The sequence below is a fragment of the Monodelphis domestica genome, chromosome X (assembly GCF_027887165.1).
Source record: "Monodelphis domestica isolate mMonDom1 chromosome X, mMonDom1.pri, whole genome shotgun sequence".
In the NCBI taxonomy this organism is placed as follows: Eukaryota; Metazoa; Chordata; class Mammalia; order Didelphimorphia; family Didelphidae; genus Monodelphis; species Monodelphis domestica.
Window position 1 is genome coordinate 15,920,576 of NC_077235.1, and position 21,634 is coordinate 15,942,209.

The 21,634-nt window shown below is 41.8% G+C and overlaps 1 long non-coding RNA gene across 6 annotated transcripts in view; it reads left to right on the top strand.

Annotated features, from left to right (window-relative positions):
- The window catches only part of LOC130456079 (uncharacterized), a 76,481-nt gene that overhangs the window by 44,500 nt on the left and 10,347 nt on the right, over nt 1–21,634 (top strand). For 2 of the 6 annotated variants that reach the window (XR_008914369.1, XR_008914367.1), the window contains 3 exons: nt 7,420–7,561; nt 10,122–10,237; nt 18,349–18,464. This is a non-coding gene — a long non-coding RNA (uncharacterized LOC130456079). Of the gene's footprint in view, nt 1–6,627; nt 6,741–6,849; nt 7,285–7,419; nt 7,562–10,121; nt 10,238–15,641; nt 15,818–15,841; nt 17,789–18,348; nt 18,465–21,634 lie in introns of those variants that run through there. The other 4 variants (XR_008914368.1, XR_008914365.1, XR_008914366.1 and 1 more) reach the window with 4 other exon arrangements.

A 21,634-nucleotide genomic window follows, 5' to 3' on the forward strand; every position in this document is an offset into this window, starting at 1 on the left:
CTGGATCAAAAGGAAGACAGTCTTTTTGCGCTTTTTGGACTGAATTCCAAATTGCCCTCCAGAATCGTTGCATCAATTTAACACTCCACCAGCAATCCCTTCATGTACTGACTTGGCTACATCCCCTGCAGCATTCATTACTTTCCCTTGCCGTCATGTTAGTCAATCTGTCTAGCCTCTATTTTCAAGAGGAGACACATTCTCACTGATGCATGGCATCAGAGTGACCACATTATTGGATTGGTTCAAACGTTGAAACATCAGGCAGTGTCACCTATTAGTTGTTCGGGATTGGCAGAGGTACTGCATATTCAAATGACAAAAAGGGTCCCAGTACTGAGTTTATCTAAACCCAATAGCAAGAATGCAAGTTGCAACGTTCCATGTACTGTATCGGCCTTGGCAATTAAATTTTTTAAGTGTGGTAGGTAAAATGGGGAATCATCTTCCTAGTGCCGGAATCTCGCAAACTGTTTATTTCTCTATAATTGTTCTTTCAAAAGTAACATCCTTGAACCTGTTAACTTGGAAATAATGCCGAGCTATCAAATAGTCAGAAAAATCCAAGTCTTTTACCACAATTTCACCGTCATAACGATTTCGAAATTAAAATTTAAAAGTTTCGCGCGCACACACACACAAAGACACACGCACACACACACACACATCCTCTCTCTATCTTTGGGGACATTGGGATGCTCTGGATTGAAAAACTGTTTACACTCCCCTTTACCTACTGAACAAAATATAATCATGCCAGTCTGTAGACCAAAATGATCCTTATAATAATTCCCATATTCTAAGCCTTGCCTTTCTGAGGATTTTATCATAGATTGAGAGAACATTTGCTCTAACAGGAGAAAAGTGGGAAATACCTCAAAACGGGGGATAAAAGCTCCCTAATTTGGAATACGAATGTCAAGTATAAGTTGGCAATGATGATCAGTCAGCTGTAGAACTTGATAGAAATTTAGCTGAGCCAATCCTCAGCCCTTCCATTGGCCCTTGTGACTATATCCTAACCCATTTTCCTCCATAGCATTTCCTTTCCCCATGACCTTTCCAAAGAATTTACCCTTAGATCTCAATTCTCTCTCGCCATGCTAAGATTATCTTTCTTACTTTGAGACTTTGAGACAACCCAGGACTCTGGAATCTTTGCTGCAACTTCTCCAATGAACTGATGTTCCTTTCCATCCTCTTAATAAGGTAAAATGCTCCTATTTTCAACTTTCCTCTTTCAGACCAGTCTGGGGACTAACTCTGTCTTTTCTAGGTTCTGTACTAAAAGGGCCTTGGGGTCAGGTTAATAGAATTCTCAGGGGAAATCAAATCGCCAGTTTTCCCTCTGCTGTAGAAATATTTCTAAAGTCATTGAAAATTACAGGACACAATCCTTCCCTGAATACCGTATCTGGGGGACTCCTTCAGATTTCTCCTAAGATGTCTCTTTGAGCAGTTCTTTAGATTCTGGGCAGGAGAAAAATCTGGTCCAGGATTTTTGCTCCTAGGAAACATCTTGAGGTAAATCTTCACTTTCATAAGTTTTCATCTCTTCACCCCCACGCCAGAACTGGGGGGGCAGGGTAAAATCTAGGGCGTTCTAGAAATATCTTAGGAGTTTCCCAGGTGGGGAATTCCTTTCTCTATTAGCTGTCATGTGCCAATGATCATCAGAAATAATGCTTATAAAACCATCAGTTCTCTCCACTTCAAAATCAAAATTAGTTCTCATTATTCTCTGGTCTTTTCAAACAAAAACTTATCTATTGGAATGGTTGCACTCTGGAAATTGACCTTCCACATGCCCCAAATCAGGTTATAGTGGATGATGCTTTTCCTTTTTTAAAAACTAAAACCTGTAACATTTTCTCTCAAAAAACAAAACTTAGGGTTACTAAGGAAAAGGTTCAAAATTTCCTCTAAATAGTAACACCTCTACTATTCCTTCTCTTTTTCTTTTTTTACTCTAATTTGCTTTCCGTGGCCAATTTGCCTTTCTCTTCGCCTTTCCTCAAAGCACATTGGCTTATGGTTAAAGGTGCTCCTAGAGAGGACATTAGTACCTCAATTAAAAAATGTTCAGGGTTTCCTTAGCATTGAAAGCAAAACCTTTTCCCCCGTATTTCCTGTCCTTTGACGACAATTGAATGACCCGTCACGTACATAGTTGCCCATCCTCAAATGAACTTTCTTTACTCCAGAAATCATACACACACACACACACACACACACACACACACACACACACACACACACACAGAGTAATCTGAAAAAATCATCTCTTGCTCTTTGGAAGCAAATAATAGCTTGACAAATATGTGCAATGATTGCACTGAAGTAACAAAGTTATTACCCAGTAGAAAATGCATCTTATTGGCAATACTCAAAATTCACTGCACTTGATGTACACGATTTCACACATTTGTCCTACAAAACTTGGGAAGAAGATTAGACTATAAAGTCAAGAGTTTCTGGACCTCCTTTGGCCTTCTGCTCAATGATCCCCTGTGCAGTTAGCCAGCTCCTGCCCTTGTCTCTAGCTTTTCAGAGGAATGAACTGTTGTAACACAACTTGATAGACATTATTTGCTAATATTTCTATCACCTGCATTCAGAAGAAATCCATTGGGATTATAGTATAGCCCAAACCCCAAAGATCATTGAGAGGAAATGGAGAACTTAAGTTCTACAGGTTCTAGGAGAAGCATTTTCATACATCAAATTTGATAACTCGTTAGAATTTAACCCCAGACATTTCAAATCAAGAAGACACTTTCTGTATTTTAGTAGGCTGAAAGCATTTACCCTGACCCTCTATAAAACACTCTGGCTCTCACATTCCAATTCAAGCTTCCCATTCAACGCTTTCAGCCAACGATTTACCCATGTCACCTATACTATCCTTGCTCTTCCTTCTACTAGAAATACTTCTTCACTCACAAACACATGTACAAATACTCTGTGACAAAAAAAGTTAGTCCGTGGGGGAGCGTGTGTTCAGGTTGAACCGGGCTCCATTTTGGCCGACTTACCTTGGAACCAGATTTGATTGATGTTCCACACTTTTTCAAACATTCCCAGGTACCTGGTCCGGCATATACCATATATATAACTATGTACTTATGTGAACATAAACTTGGCAGCAGTTCCACTGGCGTGTTGGCTGCAGTATGCACGGAAACGCGATTGTCCACTTGGTTCCTAATTAAACAGACATTCCTTTGCCGACAGTTAGGAAAGGAATCCTTGCAAAAGGCTAGGGTCTAAGAGAGGGGCTACTTACAATGGATACTGAAGAATGGTCCCTGCCAGGTGTGGAATTCTTGGGAAAGGGTGTCTTGATACCGTAGAGGAGACTACCTAACTAGGATTGTCATTCACCTGAGGGTCCCCCACTCAGTCTGAAACTGTTCGCCTGGGATTCCCTTCAGTGTGGAGTCCCATGGCAACAGGGAACAAGTACAATCTTTGAGGTCTCCAACCTACAAGCTCCTCCTGAAACCTGGGTTTCAGCACATCCCACAAATCACATGTTTGAGGTTTCTAGATTCCATGTTGACCCTTCTTATTGCTGATGCTGTAAATACATTCACTACATTCAGTCAGGAAAAGCAGTATTTGCCAACGGTGGCCGTTAATGCAGGCACAGTAAGGTTTTTTGCAGGAAATAGAATTGCTTACAGTTTGACACGTGATGAAGATCATAGCACAGACTAGTAAAATCCCACGTCATTCATTGTCTGTTGTTTATCTGGTCATTTGTTAAATAGCTGTAAAAATTAAAGGAATGTAAGATGTAGAACCTATTCTGTTGATTGACACCACCGTGAATCCTTACTTTCAAAGACAGAGTTAAATTTTTAGAACACACTTTGGCTCTCACAACAATCTCCGCAATCCCCTCTCTGAGAGTATGTCAAAGATAAATGGCCTTCCTGGTTTTCCTATTGTCAACCTGGAATCAAGAAACCCCAAGCTTGTGTCCTAGAAGGATCTGGTGAAGCCTGGGTTTGTGGAGGACCTTGTAGGTTGGAGTCCCCAAAGTTTGTACTTGTTCCCTGATCCCGTGAGAATCCAGAGAGATAGAGGCAGACAAACAGAAAGACAGATAGGCAGGCCAACTGGCAGATGGGTACTCAGATAGGTAGGAGGGCAGATAGATGGTTATAGAGGTAGCACATGTAGTCTATATAACTGTCTACCTGCCTGCCTGTGTATCTTATGAGTCTGTCTGTATCTCTGCCAATCAGTCAGGTCTGGCTATATATCTCTCTGTGTGTTTTTATGTGCCCATATTTTTATGTATCTATTTATGTATCTCTCTATGTATCTGTATCTCTCTATGTATATATCTAACTACTGTTGATTTGTAAAAACAGAAAATATTAAATAGTCAGAAAAATGACTCATCAGGGAAAAGGGGTTTACTGTGACAGTAGAGCTCTAGACAGAGTTGGGTGCCACAAGGCTACAGAGTCCCAAGACTGAAATCTGGTTGGTCTGGTCACTGACCCCTGGGAAAGGCAACAGCACAAGATTGGCAAGTTCCAAAGAAGAAAACAATTTGGGGACCTTCTCCACCATTTTGGGTAAAATCCCAGGCAGGGAAAGATTATTGACTTTCCTTTAACAACAAAGAAAAAGGGAGTGTTCAAACTCTACTGACAGCAATAAATGAAGCTTGGGAAAAGAATCACAGCTTGAGTTGAGGGTCTAAGGGAAAGGGCTGCTGACAGTGGAGACTAAAGATGGTGCCTGATCAGGTGGGGATTTACTTGGGAAAACATCTCTGATCCCACAGAGTAGACTACCTAAAACAAAGAGGGTCCTGAGCATCTGCTTAGTCCCATTCAAGTAGAATTGGTATTCACTTGAGGCTCCATTATTTAGTCTGAACCTGCTAGCCTGAGGTTCCCTTCTGGGTGGATTCTCACAGAAAGAAAGAACAAATACAAACATTGAGTATTCAACTGAGAAGCTAGTCCTAACCTTGGGTTTCATCTGATCTTACTATGCCACAAGGTTGGGGTTTCTAAACTCCGTTTTGACACTCTGTTTATCTATCTATCTCTCTGTCTATATATGTAATTCTTTCTTTGTGATTGTCGCTCTGTCCATGTCTGTTCCTTGCTCGGTCTCTCTCTCTCTCTCTCTCTCTTTCGCTCTCGCTCTTGCTCTTTGTTTTTATATCTTCCTATCTGTGTGCTGTCTGTCTATCAATATATCTATATTTTCCATGTGTCTCTTTGTGCTTTCTATGTATCTGTCTGCCTGTATGTATGTGTATCTATCCATCTGTCTGCCAGCCAGTCCCTTCTGGTAATCTCTATGTATGTATGTATGTATGTATGCATGTATGTATGTATGTATGTATGTATTTGCTTCTCTTAGTCTTTGTCTTTCTGTCTATCTATTTGTCTGTGTGTCTGTCAGTTTTTTTCCCTACACAAATAGATAGCTATTTGTGAGAGAGGAATAGAGAGAGAGAAAAACAGAGTGACGACAGAGAGACAGAGAGAGGGAAAGCAACAAATATGCAAAATGATAAATGTACAAGTTTATAGGTTGATAGACCGAGAGACATATAGAGGTAGACATGTAGAGAGACAAACAGATAGAATTAGATAGATAGATAAATAGATAGATAGAGAGAGAGAGAGTCAGAGAAAGAGACAGATAGATATATAGAGACACAGTTAGATATAATGACATTTAGACAGAGAGGTAGACTGAGGTATCGATATATTAATAGACAGAGAGAATGATGGATATCAACACAGAGGGTTAGACACACATAGAGAGACAGAGAGAGTCAAGCAGATCGATACATAGACATAAACAGTCAAATATCTAGAGAGATAGACTTGGGTGGACAGATTCAAAAAGAGAGAGATAGACAAAAAGATCACTAGGTTGATATAAATAGAAGGAAAGAGAAAAAGACTACCAGAGACAGATTGATGGACGAAAAGACAGGACAGAGCGACAGACAGATACACAAATGAACAGAAAGACTGACAGACAGATTAGTTTCTCTGTCATTCTGTCTATCTGCCTTCCTTTCTGTGTATTTACAAGTCTGTCTCATTGGATGTGCATCTGTTTGTCTATATATCCTGATTTTTGTATCCGTCTATCTGTCTGTCCCTATCTGTCTCTCTGTCTATGTATCTGTCTATCTATATGTCTGTCGATCTGTCTGTCTTTCTACTTATATATCTATCGATCTATCTATGTCTTTGTGTTCCTGTTGGTGTAGTTTATGTATCTATCTGCCTGCTTGTTTTGGCATGGATCACACTGTGTGTATGTCATTTGTGTGTTTTAAAGTGTTGTGACATCCTGGGGAACTACAACTCCCAATGTGACGCAGTGGTCACATCCCTTTGAGTCCTGGCTTCTGATTGGTCTTGTATTGGACCAATCCTGTGTTGGGGGATAGACTATGTCTATGGTCCCTCCTTAGCATGGGATTGGTCCATATCAAGACCAATCCTATGAAAGGAAAATGGGCATCATCTCTTGCCCAGTAGAGGATTGGTCAAATTGAAGAACAATTCTTCACGGGAAATAAGAAGGAGGGAACCCTGGAGCATGCTGGGAGACATAGTCCTGTAGGCCACAACCATTGAACACCCACTGGATCTCTCTATGTAGATGGAGACATGGACAGCTAGACAGACAGAAGAACTGACACACAGATTATTTGATATGTTATTCTGTCTATTCTCCTACTGGTTGGTACATCTGTCAGCCTGTCTGTGTTTCTTTTGTGGTTTTTCAAGTGTTGTGATAGACTCGGGAACTACAAGCCCCATTGTGCCCCAGGAATCTGTACCTTTTGAGTCCTGGCTTGGGATTGGTCCGGAATTCGACCAATCCCGTGGTGGGGGAGGGACAATACCCATGGCCCCTCCTTAGCCCAGAATTGGTCCATCTCTTTAGCAATCACGCACAGTAAAGTAGAGAGCATCATTTGTCACCCAGCCTAGGATTAGTCCAATTCAAGACCAATCCCAACCAGGAAAGATGGGGGAGGGGCCCCTGGAGCACACTGGGGAATGCAGTTCCTCAGGCGACAACCTAAGAAGAGCAAAACTATATCTTGCTCTATATCCATGTAGACTGAGAGATGGACAAGGGGACAGACAGACAGGAGGACTGAAAGACAGAGACTTTCGTTTTTCTACTTTTCTGTCTTACTGCCTTCCTATCTATTGGTCTGTCAGTCAAAGTGTCTGTCTGCCCATCAGCCCTCTCTGGGTCTCTATCTCTACATAGGTATGTATGTATATACCTATCTATGTATGTATCTTTCTATCAATCGATCTCAAGTGTCTGTCAATCTGTCTGTCCATTGGTCTATCCCTGTATCTAATTTATAAGTCACACGATCTTTCCCATTCTACTTCTCAGGTGTCCACTCTAGAAAATCAGGATAACTGATTCCAGACAAGCAAAGCATGTGATGGTGCCCCAGTTGGGTTCAGATGGCTCAGAAGATGTATTTGGTTCAAGATTGGAGGGGGAGTGGCAGACCTCCACTTTGGCCAGTGAGGTGAGTGTCTGTGGCAGACGGGATGATGGGTCCAAACCCTTCTTCTCAGTCTCTTCCATGAGTTGATGAAAGTCTTGAATAGGAAAGCAAGGAATCAAGATCTCAGAGGCTAAGCACTGCACCTTACTTACAGGGATCTTAACCTGTTGTCCTGACATTTCCCAACGAGGAGCATTTACTAAACAAGAATGGCATTTCCTTGGGCAGGCTATGAAACAAAGTGAGGCAAAAGGACACAGAATGTTAGCCACCATTGAGATCCCATGCACTCTAGTGAGGATACTGCACAAACTGTGGAGAGTTGAGCTGTTCCTCAGCTGCAGTCCCCACCTTTCACTGCTTCTACTCACTCTTCTTTCCCCTTTGAATGAGATGCCAAAGAGAAACACCCCTTCCTTAATGTTGCAGATGCCAAGAACTAGCCCCATGGCCTGGGACAAACCTCCTCCCCAAGCCCCTTGTTCCTGGGTCCTGTCCTCACTGCTGTCAAATGATAGCTAAACCGCAGCATGGAGGCATGATGTCTGGCTGTCCTCCCAAGGAGCAGCTTTTGCACCCATGCTCTTCCACCTCGGCTGCCTCCTGACCACATTCAAAATGACTTTCCAAATCAATAAAATGTCCCCTTTTCTTTTGAAGCCAAGTTTCAGAGTCTTGCATTCTTGACAATGGAATCCCTCCCATCTCCAGGAGTGCATCTCTGAACCCCACAACAATCATCCTGGGTGCCATTCAAAGAAAATGATGTAGACTCCTCAGGGAGGAAACTGACACCTGAGGCCAAGGAAGAAATGCAAAATCTTGAAACAGCTGCAGACCAAAATCAAGTCTGGAGAATTGATCATTCTCAAACTTTTCTAGCTGGGATCAGCAATTTTCTATTTTATTGCTTTTCATATTTTTTTAGTCAATTTAGCATATTTTTCCTCCTTGGTGATAAGAAATATATTCTTTACACTCTTCCCGTAGCCGAGGGGCAATTCCACTGGGTATGACATGTATCCTTGTTGAGAAGCTCTTTCCACGTTGTTGATGTTTGCACGAGGATGTTCATTTACAGTCTATATCCCCATCCTTAACCCCCTGGACCCGTAATCTAGCAGTTGTTTTTCTTGGGTTTTTCTACTCCCACAGTTTTCCTTGTGAATGTGAATAGTGTTCCATTCCTGGAAATCGTTCCAGTTCCTGTGGAATTCCTCCAATTCATTATTCCATTGAGCACCATAGTATTCCAGCACCAAGAGATACCACAATTTGTTCATCCATTCCCCAGTGGAAGGTCATACCCTCCTTTTCCAATTTTTGGCCACTCCAAAGAGCTCAGCTATGAACAATTTTGTCTAAGTTTTTTTTCTTATTATCTCTTTAGGGTACAAACCCTGTAGTGCCATGGTTGGATCAAAAGGTAGACAGTCTTTTAGCTCCCTTTTCGGCAGAGTCCAAATTGCCCTCCATAATCGTTAAATCAATTCCCCAATGCACCTGCAATGCCTTCCTGTCCTAACTTTGGCACATCCCTTCCAGCATTCATTACTTTCCCTTTCTGTCATGTTAGCCAATCTGTGTAGCCTCCATTTTCAAGAGGAGACACATTCTCATTGATGCATGGCATCAGAGTTTCACCATTATTGGATAGATTCAAACTTTGAAACACCAGGCAGAGTCACCTATTAGTTGTTCGGGATTGGCAGAGATACTGCTTACTCAAATGACAAAAAGGGGTCCGAGTACTGATGTTCGTCTAAACCCAAAAGCAAGAATGCAAGTTGCAACATTCCATGTACAGCATCGGTCTTGGCCATTTAATTTTGCAAATGTGCTAGGTAAAATGGAGAATCCTCTTCCTAGAGCTGGAATCTTTCAAACTGTGAATTTCTCTATAATTGTTTTTTCAAAAGTAACATCCTTGAACTCGTTAACTTGGAAATAATGCCAAACTATCAAATAGTCAGAAAAACTCAAATCTTTAACCACAATTTCACCTTCAAATCCATGTTGAAATTCATATTTAAAAGTTTCAAACAAGCACACAGACACACAAATACACACCCACACCCACACCCTCTACCCCCGACAAACACACATACACACCCTCCCAATCTAACTTTGGGGACATGGGGATGTTCGGGATAAAAAACTGTTTTCATTCCCCTTTAACTCCTGAGCAAATATAATCATGCTAGTCCGTAGACCAAAATGATTGTTAAAATAAGCCCCATATCTTAGCCCTTGCCTTTCTGAGGATTTTATCATAGGATGACAGAACATTTGATCAAACAGGAGAAAAGTGGGAAGTAACTTAAAATGGGGAAGAAAAGCTCCAGAATTTGAATACAAATGTCAGGTATAAGTTGGTAATGATCAGCAGTCAGCTGTAGAACTTGATCGAAACTTAGCTAAGCCATTCCTCAGCCCTTCCATTGGCCCTTGTGATTGTATCCTAACCCATTTTCCTCCATAGCATTCATTTCCCCCATGATCTTTCCAAAGAATTCACCTATAGATCTCAATTCTCTCTCGCCATGCTAAGATTATCTTTCTTACTACCAATTCCTTCTAGGCTCCATCATTTCTTTCCTAACGTCTTCTGATTCGACTTTGAGACAACCCAGCACTCTGGAATCTTTGCTGCGACTTCTCCAATGGACAGATGTTCCGTTCCATCCTCTTAACGAGGTAAAGTGCTCCTATTTTCAACTTTCCTCCTTCAACTCAGAATGGAGACTAAGTCTGTCCTTTCTAGGTTCTCTACTTAATGGGCCTTGGCTCCAGGTAAATAGAATTCTCAGGAGAAATAAATGGCCAATTTTCCCATTCTATAGAAGTATTTCTCAAGTCAATGAAAAGGATAGGAAACAATCCTTCTCCAGATTCAGTACGTTGGGGACTCCTCCGAATATCTCTTAAAGATGTCACCTTCAGTAATACTTCAGATTCTGGGCTGCAGTAAATTCTGGTCTAGGCTTTTGGCTCCTATGAAACCTCTTCAGGCAAATCTTCCCTGTCATATGTTTTTATCTCTTCACCCCCATACCAGAACTGGGGGAGGGAGGGGTAAAATCCCAGGGCATTCATAGAAATGTCTTAGGAATTTCCCAGGTCTCTTTCTCAAGCTGTCCTGTGCCAAAGATCATCAGAAATAATGCACACAAAACCATCAGTTTTCTCCACTTCGAAAGGAAAATTAGTTCTCCTTATTCCCTGGTCTTTTCAAACAAAAACTTATCTGTTGAAATGGTTGCACTCTGGAAATTGACCTTCAAAATGCCCCAAATCAGGTTATTGTAGATGATGCTTTTCCTTTTTCAAAAACTCAAACTGGTTACATTTTCTCTCCAAAAACAAAACTTAGGGTTACTAAGGAAGAGGTTCAAAATTTCCTCTAACTAGTAACATCTCTACTATTCCCTTCCCTTTTTTCATTTTTTACTCTAATTTCCTTAGGGCTGCCAATTTGCCTTTCTCTTCTCCTTGCCTCAAAGCACTTTGGCCTATGGCTAAAGCTGCTCTTAGAGAGGAAATTTGTGGTTCATATAAAAAATGTTCAGGGTTTCCTCATGATTAAAAGCAAAGCATTCCCCCCCATATTTCATGTCCTTTGACAACAATTTAAAGACCAGTCAGGTCTGTAGTTGCCCATCCTCAAATGAACATTCTTTACTCCAGAAATCACACACACACACACACACACACACACACACACACACACACACACACACAAAGTAAACTGAAAAAAAAAACCACTCCAGCTCTTTAAAAACAAATACCAGCTTGACAAAAATGTGAAATGACTGCACTCAAATAACCAAGTTAATACCTCAAAGGAAATGCATCTTATTGGCAATAATCAAAATTTCCTATACTTGATATACACGATTTCATATATTAGTCCTAGCAAAACTTGGGAAGAAAATATTAGACAGTAAAGTCAAGAATTTCTGGACCTCCTTTGGCTTTCAGCTCCATAATCCCCTGAGCAGATGGCCAGCTCCTCCCCTCCTCTCTAGCTTTTCAGAGGAATGAACTGTTGTAACCCAACTTGAAAGGCATTATTTGCTAACTTTTCTATCACCTGCATTCAGAGGACATCCCTTAGACCTTCAGCATAGCCCAACCCCTGAGAGCCTTGAGATGATACCGAGAACTTACATTCTTCAGCTTCTAGAGGAAGCTCTTTCATAAACTAAATTGGATAACTCTTTAGACCTTAAGCCCTGACATTTCAATTCATGAGGAAAGTTTCTCTATTTTAATAGCCTTAAAGGAGTTACTCAGACCCTCTAGAGAAAGCTCTGGCTCTCACACTCCAACTCAAGCTTCCCATTTAACACTTTCAGTCAACCATTCACGCATGTCACCTATACTATCCTCCCTCTTCCTTCTACTAGAAATAGTACTTCACTCACATACACAGGTTCCAACACTCAGTCACACACAGAACTTAGTCAATAGTGGAGCTTGTGGTCAGGTTGGACTGGGCTCCATTTTGGCCGACTTCCCTTGGAACCAGATTTGATTGATGTTCCACACTTTTTCTAACATTCCCAGGTACCTGGTCCATCATATATCATATATATAACTATGTACATGTATGAATATGACCTTGGCAGCAGTCCCCCTGGGATATAGGCTCGGGCATGCATGGAAAAGCGATTGCCCACTTGCTTCCTAATTAAAGAGAGGTTCCTTTGTCCAGAGTTTAGCTTAACTAACTGAACCCTCCCAGCTTATTCGTGACTGAGCTCAATGATTTCTTCTGGGTACCTCACATCTGGTGGTCAAACTAGCTGGAGGTTTAGGTAGCCATAAGTTGGCCATCTGGCCTGTCTTGCCATTTGTTGACATGGAAATGGCACAGAACTCTCAAATACTCTGAGAAACCCAGTCTTGAATCAGGATAGGGATAAATCCCATAATATATCCTTTACTCAGAGTCTGGCGCCACAACTTTTCCAGGGCATAAACCCTTCACTCTGTGGATATTATCCCTGGGAGAGCCACCAGGTTAGGTGATAACTCCAAGTAAAAAAAATTTGGGGAACCACATGGAGGAAATCCAGGAGCTGGGAAAGATGAGTGTCATTACTGTATCTACAAAGGACATCACTGACAGTATACAATCAAGCTTAGGAAAGGAATCCTAGCCAAAGGCAAGGGTCTAAAAGAGGGGGCTACTTACAGTGGATACTGAAGAATGGTCCCTGCCAGCTATGGATCTTCTTGGGAAAGGGTCTCTTCATACAATAGGGGAGAGTACCTAACTAGGATTGTCATTCACCTAAGGGTTGCCCACTCAGTCTGAAACTGCTCACCTGGGATTCCCTTCAGGGTGGATTCCCATGGGAACAGGGAACAAGTACAATCTTTGGGGTCTCCAACCTACAAGCTCCTCCTGATACCTGGGCTTCACCAGATCCCACTAGGCCCCAAGTATGTGGTTTCTAGATTCCATGTTGACACACCTTATTGCTGATGCTGTGAATACATTCACTGCATTCAATGAGGAAAAGTAGGAGCTGTATTTGCCAATGGTGGCCGTTAATGCAGGCACACTATGGTTTTTTACTGGAAACACAATTGCTTACAGTTTGACACGTGATGAAGATCATAGCACAGACTTGTAAAATCCCATGTGATTCCTTTTCTGTTGTTTATCTGGTTATTTGTTAAAAAGCAGTAAAAATTACAGGAATGTAAGATGTAGAACATGTTCTGTGGATTCACACCACCATGAATCCTATCTTGCAAAGACTGAGTTAAAATTTTAGAACACACTTTTGCTCTGCCAACAATCTCTCCATTCCCCTCTCTGAGGAAATGTCAAAGGTCAATGGACTTCCCGGTGTTCCTGTTGTCAACCTGGAATCTAGAAGCCTCACACTTGTGGCCTAGACGGGTCTGGTGTAGCCTGGGTTTCCGGAGGAGCTTGTAAGTTGGAGACCCCAAAGTTTGTACTTGTTCCCTGATCCCGTGAGAATCCAGAGAGATAGAGACAGACAAACAGAAAGACAGATAGGCAGGCTGACTGGCAGATGGGTAGTCAGATAGGTAGGAGGGCAGATAGATGGATATAAAGATAGCACATAGAGAGACACATAGTCAGACAGAGACAGAGGGATAAGAAAGGCATGGAGACAGACAGATAGGGAGACAAATAGGAAGATAGAATCAAAAGACATAGAAACAGAAACAGAATGAGAGATAGTCAGAGACATTGAATATCGGGGAGTGAAACAACACAAAAGACAGAGAGAGATAGATGGAAGGATAGAGCGAGGGAAGATGGAATGGAGAGACAGACAGGCTGAGAGAGACACAGAAAATCAGGCAGATGGATAGACAGACAGAAGGGGATAGACAGATAGCAATAGAGATAGATAAATAGTCTGATATATAAAAAGAATTATAGAGAAACGGAGTGACAGACACAGAGAGACGGATCGACAGATATACAGAAAGACTGAGAGATGGACTAGTTTCTCTGTCATTTTGTCTATCTGTTTTCCTTCCTGTGTATCTAAAAGTCTGTCTCACTGTATGTGCAACTGTCAATCTACCTATCTATCCATATTTTTATCTGTCTCTATTTTTTGTCTGTCTGTCTATCTATCTATCTATCTATCTATCTATCTATCTATCTATCTATCTATCTATCTATCTATCTATCTTTCTCTTTGTATTTCTGTCGGTGTAGTCTATGTATTGTTAACTTGGAACTAACATGGAACTATTAAATAGTCAGAAAACCCAAGTCTTTACTCAGGATAGGAATAAGTCCAATTTGGCCCTTTACTCAGAGTCGGAGCACAAGCTTTTCAGGGTGCAAACCCTGGACTCTGGGGATGTTATCCCTGGGAGCTCCACAACGCTAGATGACAACTCCGAGGAACACAAGCATTTGGGGAACCTATATACCATTTGGGAAAAGGAGGGGCAGGGAAAGATGACTGACATCATTATGGCTACAAAGAAAATGGGAGTGTTCAAACTACAGTGACAAGATACAATGGAGCTAGGGAAAAGAATCATAGGCAGAAGCTAGGGTGCAAGAGAAGGGGGATGCTTACAATAGTTACTAAAGGATGGTTCATGCCCAGGTCTGGCCTTCCTGAGAAAGGTTCTAATACAATAGGGGAAGCTACCTAAAACAAAGAATGTGCTTAGCATATGCTTATCTCACCCAGGCTCATCATTTCCCTTCAGGGTAGATTTCTCATGGGAACAGGGAACAAGGACAAGCTTTTGGGGTCTCCAATCTACAGGCTAAATCTAAAATTGGGGTTCATCAGATACCAGTGGCCACAAGATTGGGATTCCTAAATCCCACGTTGACAGTATCTATCAGCCTGCCTGTTTGTGCATGTCTCAGCCTGTGTGTCGGACTTTTGTGGGTTTTAAGGTGTTGAAGCGTGGCAAACTACAACCCCCAGTGTGCACCAGCAGGACCACCCATTTGAGTCCTGGCTTGTGATTGTTCTTCAATTGGACCAATCCCGAGATAGAGGAGGGACAATGGCCATGACCCCTCCTTAGCACGGAATTAATACTTTTCAAGTCCAATCCCAATAAAGGAAATACTGGGCATCATTCCCTCGACTAGCATAGAAGTGGTCCAATTCAAGACAAATCCCTCCCCGGAAATAAGGAGTAAGGACCCCTGGAGCATGCTGGGAGATGCAGTCCTCCAAGCCACAACACTTGAAAAGCCATACTATCTCTATGTATCTATGAAAACGGAGAGATGGACAACTGGACAGACAGAAGGACTGACAGACAGATTAGTTGCTATGATATTCTGTCTATCTGCTTGTTGGTTGGTGCATTTATCGGTCTGTCCATCTATCTTTTGAGGGTTTTCAAATGTTGTGACCGCCTGGGGAACTACAACCCCCAGTGTGCTCCAGGAGTCCCACCCCTTTGAGTCCTGCCTTGGGAGGGCTTCCAAATTCGACCAATCCTGAGTTAGGAGAGGGACAAAGCGAATGGCCTCTCCTGAGCCCAGGATTGATCCATTTATAAGCCAATCACACACAACAGTAGCGAGGAATATCCCTATCCCTGCCTTGGTCCAATTCAAGACCAATCCCTCCCAGGAAATGAGATGGAGGGACTGCTGGAGAACACTGCAGTGTGCAGTTCCTCAGGGCACAAGGCTACAAAACACATTCAATCTCTAGCTCTATATCCATATAGACTGAGAGATGGCCAAGGGGACCGACAGACAGGAGGACTGACAGACAGAGAGCTTCGTCAAAGGTCAATGGCATTCCCGGTTTCCCTATTGTCAACCTGGAATCAAGAAACCCTAAACTTGTGGCCTAGAAGTATCTGGTGTTGCCTGGGTTTCCGGAGGAGCTTGTAGTTTGGAGACCCCAAAGTTTGTACTTGTTCCCTGATCCCGTGAGAATCCAGAGGGATAGAGACAGACAAACAGAAAGACAGATAGGCAGGCCGACTGGCAGGTGGGTAGTCAGATAGGTAGCAGGGCAGATAGACGGATATAGAGATAGCACATAGAGAGACACATAGTCAGACATAGACAGAGAGATAGACAGGGGGAGAGACAGATAGATAGAGAGATAAATAGATAGGAAGATAGAAGAAAAAGACATAGAAACACAAACAGACAGAATGAGAGATAGAGACATTGAAAGATTAGTAGAACAACAGAATATCAGAGAGTGAAACAAAGGGACAGACAGAGACAGATAGATGGAAGGACAGACTGAGGGAAGGTGGAACTGAGTGATAGACAGAGAGACACAGAAATTCAGACAGATGGATAGTCAGACAGACAGGGATAGACAGATAGCAATACAGATAGATAGATACAGCTAGATTAATAGATTAATATATAGACAGAATTAGAGAAAAACAGATTGAGAGACACAGAATGATGGATCGATAGACATACAGAAGAACTGACAGATGGACTAGTTTCTCTGTCGTTTTGTCTATCTTCCTGTCTTTTTTTTATTTCTTTATTCAGCACTTGTCTTTTTTATTGCTTTTCATTTTTTATTCAGTCATTTTAGCCCATTATTCCTCCTCGGTGACAAGAATCATATTCTTTCCACCCTTCCCCAAGCTGAGGGGCGATTCCACTGGGTATGACATGTGTCCTTGATGAGAACCTCTTTCCATGTTGCTGATGTTTTCACTAGGATGTTCATTTAGAGTCTATATCCCCAGCTTTAACCCCCTGGACCCTTGTAATCTAGCAGTTGTTTTTCTTGGATGTTTCTACTCTCACAGTTTTCCTTGTGAATGTGGATAATGTTCTTTCTCATAGATATGGGTATAGAATGACATTAATGTAGTATTCTATTCCATTCCATTGCAGCACATTGTATCCATCTCTGTGTATAATGTTCTCCTTGTTCTGCTCCTCTCACTGCATCCATCCTGGAGGTCCTTTCAGTTCCCGTGGAATTCCTCCGGTTAATTATTCCTTTGAGCACCTTAGTATTCCAGCACCAGGAGATACCAGTTTGTTCACCCATTCCCCAATGGAAGGGCATCCCCTCCTTTTCCAATTTTTGGCTACCCCAAAGAGCCCAGCTATGAACATTCTTGTCCAAGTCTTTTTTCTTATTATCTCTTTGGGTTACAAACCCTGCAGTGCCATTGTTGGATCAAAAGGTAGACAGTCTTTTAGCGCCCTTTGGGCAGAGTCCCAAATTGCTCTCCATATGGTTGGATCAATTCCCCACTACACCAGCAATGCTTTCATGTCCTGACTTTGCCACATCCCCTCCAATATTCATTACATTCCCTTACTGTAATATTAGCCAATCTGTGTAGCCTCCATTTTCAAGAGGAGACACATTCTCATTTATACATGGCATCAGAGTGACCACATTATTGGATAGATTCAAACTTTGAAACACCAGGCAGTGTCACCTATTAGTTGTTCGGAAATGCAGAGGTACTGCTTACTCATATGACAAAAAGAGTTCCCAGTACTGATGTTAGTCTAAACCCTATACCAGGAATGCAAGTTGAAATGTTCCATTTAGACTATCAGTCTTGGCCATTAAATTTTGTAAGTGTGCTAGGCAAAATGGAGAATCCTCTTCCTAGTGCCGGAATCTCCTAAACTGTGAATTTCTCTATAACTGTTCTTTCAAAAGTAACTTGGAAATAATGCTGAACTTTCAAATCGTCAGAAGAACCCAAGTCCTTACCCATAATTTCACCTTCAAAACAAGTTTGAACTTCAAATACGTAAGTTTCAAAATTGAAATTAGCTCAAAAATTCTCCAGATTAGAAATGTGATACTCATACACACTCACGCGCGCGCACACACACACCCCCTCCCAACCTAACTTTGGGGAGGTTCAGAAGCGAGGGATTGGAAAACTGCTTTCATTCCCCTTTAACTCCTGAAAAAAATTAATCATGCAAGTCTGTAGATCAAAATGATTGCTAAATTAATCCCCTTATTCTAAGTCTTGCCTCTCTGAGGATTTCATCATAGGATGACAGAATATTTGTTTTAACAAGAGAAAAGTGAGAAATAACTTAAAATGGGGGAGAAAAGCTCCCTAATTTGGAAAAAGAATGTCAGGTATAAGTTGGTAATGATCAGCAGTCAGCTGTAGAGCTTGACAGACACTTATCTGAGCCAATCCTCAGTCCTTCCATTGGCCCTTGTGACTGTATCCTAACCCATTTTCCCCCATAGCATTTCTTTTCCCCACGATCCTCCCATAGAATTCACCTATAGATTGCAAATCTCTCTCGCCATGCTAAGATTATCTTTCTTACTACCAATTCTTTCTAGGCTTCATGATTTCTTTCCTAACGTCTTCTGATTCGACTTTGAGACAACCCAGCACTCTGGAATCTTTGCTGCAACTTCTCCAATGGACAGATGTTCCTTTCCATCCTCTTAACAAGGTAAAATGCTCCTATTTTCAACTTTCCTTCTTCAACTCAGTCTGGGGACTAACTCAGTCCTTTCTAGGTTCTCTAGTTAAAGAGCCTTGGCTCCAGGTAAATAGAATTCTCAGGGGAAACCAAATGAGCAGTTCTTCCCTCTGCTGCAGAAGTATTTCTCACATCAATTAAAATGACAGGACACAATCCTTCTCTGGATTCCGTATCGTGGGATCTCCTTTGGATTTCTCCTAAAGATGTCTCCTTGAGCAGTTCTTCAGATTCTGGCCTGCAGGAAAACCTGGTCCAGGATTTTGCATCCTAAGAAACATCCTGAGGGAAATCTTCACTTTCATAGGTTTTCATATCTTCACCCCTCTTCCAGAACTGTGTGTGTGGGGGGGAAATCCAGGGTGTTACTAGAAATGTCTTAGGAGTTTCCCAGGTGGGGAATTCCTTTCTCTATTTGAGGTCATGTGCCAATGATCATCAGAAATAATGCGCACAAAACCATTAGTTCTCTCTACTTCAAAAGGAAAATTAGTTCTCCTTATTCCCTGGTCTTTTCAAGCAAAAATTTATCTATTGGAATGGTTGCACTCGGGAAATTGACCTTCAAAATGCCCCAAATCAGGTAATAGTTGATGATGCTTTTCTTTTTTCAAAAACTCAAACTCCTAACATTTCCTCTCCAAAAACAACATTTAGGGTTCTGAAGGAAAAGGTTCAAAATTACCTCTAACTAGGAACACCTCTACTATTCATTCTCTTTTTCTTTTTTTACTCCAATTTCCTTTGGGCTGCCAATTTGCCTTTCTCTTCACCTTGCGTCAAAGGACGTTCGCCTATGACTAAAGCTGATCCTAGAGAGGAAGTTTGTGGCTCAATTAAAAAATATTCAGTTTCATTGGCTTTTAAAACAACGTTTTCCCCCCCATATTTCGTGTTCTTTAACAGCAGTTGAAGGACCAGTAAGGTCCGTAGTTACCCTTCCGCAAATGAAATTTTTTTTACTCCACAAATCACTCACCCTCACCCTGACACACACACACACACACACACACACACACACACACACACACACACACACACACACACATACACACATACACACACACGCACGGTAATCTGAAAAAATTAACCCTAACTCTTTGAAAACAAATACCAGCTTGATAAAAATGTGAAATGACTGCATACAAATAACCAACTTAATACCTCGAGGACAATGCATCTTATTAGCAATACTCAATATTTACTGCACTTGATTCCACGATTTCACACATTAGTCCTAGCTAAACTTGGGAAGAAAAGATTAGACTGTAAGTCAAGAACTTCAGGACCTCCTTTGGCCTTCTGTTTCATAATCCCCTGCGCAGATGGCCAGCTCCTGCCCTTGTCTCTAGCTTTTCAGAGGAAAGAACTGTTGTAACACAACTTGATAGAAATTATTTGCTAACGTTTCTATCACCTGCATGTAAAAGAGATCCATTAGACATACGGTATAGCCCAAACCGCACGGAACATTGAGAAGAAACGGAGAACTCAAGTTCTTCAGCTTCCTTGAGAAGCTCTTTCATACATCAAATTTGATAACTCTTTAGACCCTAAGCCCTGACGTTTAAATTCATGCAGAAACTTTCTCTATTATAGTAGCCTTAAAGCAGTTACTCAGAGGCAGTAGTGAACACTCTGGCTCTCACACTCCAACTCTAGCTTCCCATTCAAAGCTTTCAGCCAAACATACATGCATGTCACCTATACTATCGTCGCTCTTCCTTCTACAGGAAATACTGCTTCACTCACCTACACAGGTACCAACACTCAGTCACACACAAAACTTAGTCAATGGTGGAGCTTCTGGTAAGATTGAACTAGGCTCCATTTTGGCCAATGTACCTTGGAAACAGTTTCGATTGATGTTGAACACTCCTTCTAAAATTCCCAGGTACCTGGTCCTTCATATATCACATATATAATTATGTCCAGATGTGAACATTTACTTGGCAGCAAGCCCACTAGGGTATAAGCTGGGGCATGCACTTAATGCGATTGCCTAGTTGTTGCCTGATTAAAGAGAGGTTCCTTTGCCGAGAGTTTGGCTTACCTATCCGAAACCACACAGCTGATTCCTGACTGTACTCAATGGATTCTTGCGTGTACCTCATATCTGATGGTCAAACTGGCTAGAGGTTTACGCAGCCAAAACTTGGGCATTTGGGCTGGCTCTCCCTTTGTTGACTTGGAAATAACACAGAACTCTCAAATAGTCTGAAAACCAAGTCTTGAATCAGCATAAGGATAAATCCCACATTGTATAAAAGGCATAAACCCTGGATTCTGGGGATGTTATCCCTGAGAGGGCCACCAGGCTAGGTGAGAACTCCTAGGAACAAAAGAATTTGGGGGAACCTCTCTACCATATGGATGAAATCCAGGAGCAGGGAAAGATGAGTGACAATGCTGTATCTACAAAGGAAATCACTGACAAGATACAGTGAAACTTAGGAAAGGTATCTTAGCCAAAGTTTAGGGACAAGAGAGGGGGCTGCTTACAAAGGATACTGAAAAATGGTATCTGCCTGGTGTGGATCTTCTTGGGAAAAGGTCTCTTGATACAGTAGGGGAGAATACCTAACGAGGATTGTCATTCACCTGTGGGTCCCCCACTCAGTCTGTACCTGTTCACCTGGGATTCCCTTCAGGGTGGGTTCCCATGGGAACAGGGAACAAGTACAATCTTTGGAGTCTCCAACCTACAAGCTCTTCCTGAAACCTGGGAGTCACCAGATCCCACTAGGCCCCAAGTTTGTGGTTTCAAGATTCCATGTTGACACACCTTATTGCTGATGCTGTGAATACATTCACTGCATTAAATCAAGAGACGCACTAGCTGTATTTGGCAATGGTGGCCGTTAATGGAGGCAAAGTATGGTTTTTTGTAGGAAAAAGAATTGCTTGCAGTTTGACACATAATGAAGATCATAGCACAGACTAATAAAATGCCATATGATTCATTGTCTGTTATTTATCTGGTTATTTGTTACACAGCTGTAAAAATTACAGGAATGTAAGATGCATAACGTGTTCTCTTGATTGCCACCACCGTGAATCCTATCCTATCTTGCAAAGACAGAGTTAAAATTTTAGAACAAACTTTTGCTCTCACACCAATCTCTCCAATCCCCTCTCTG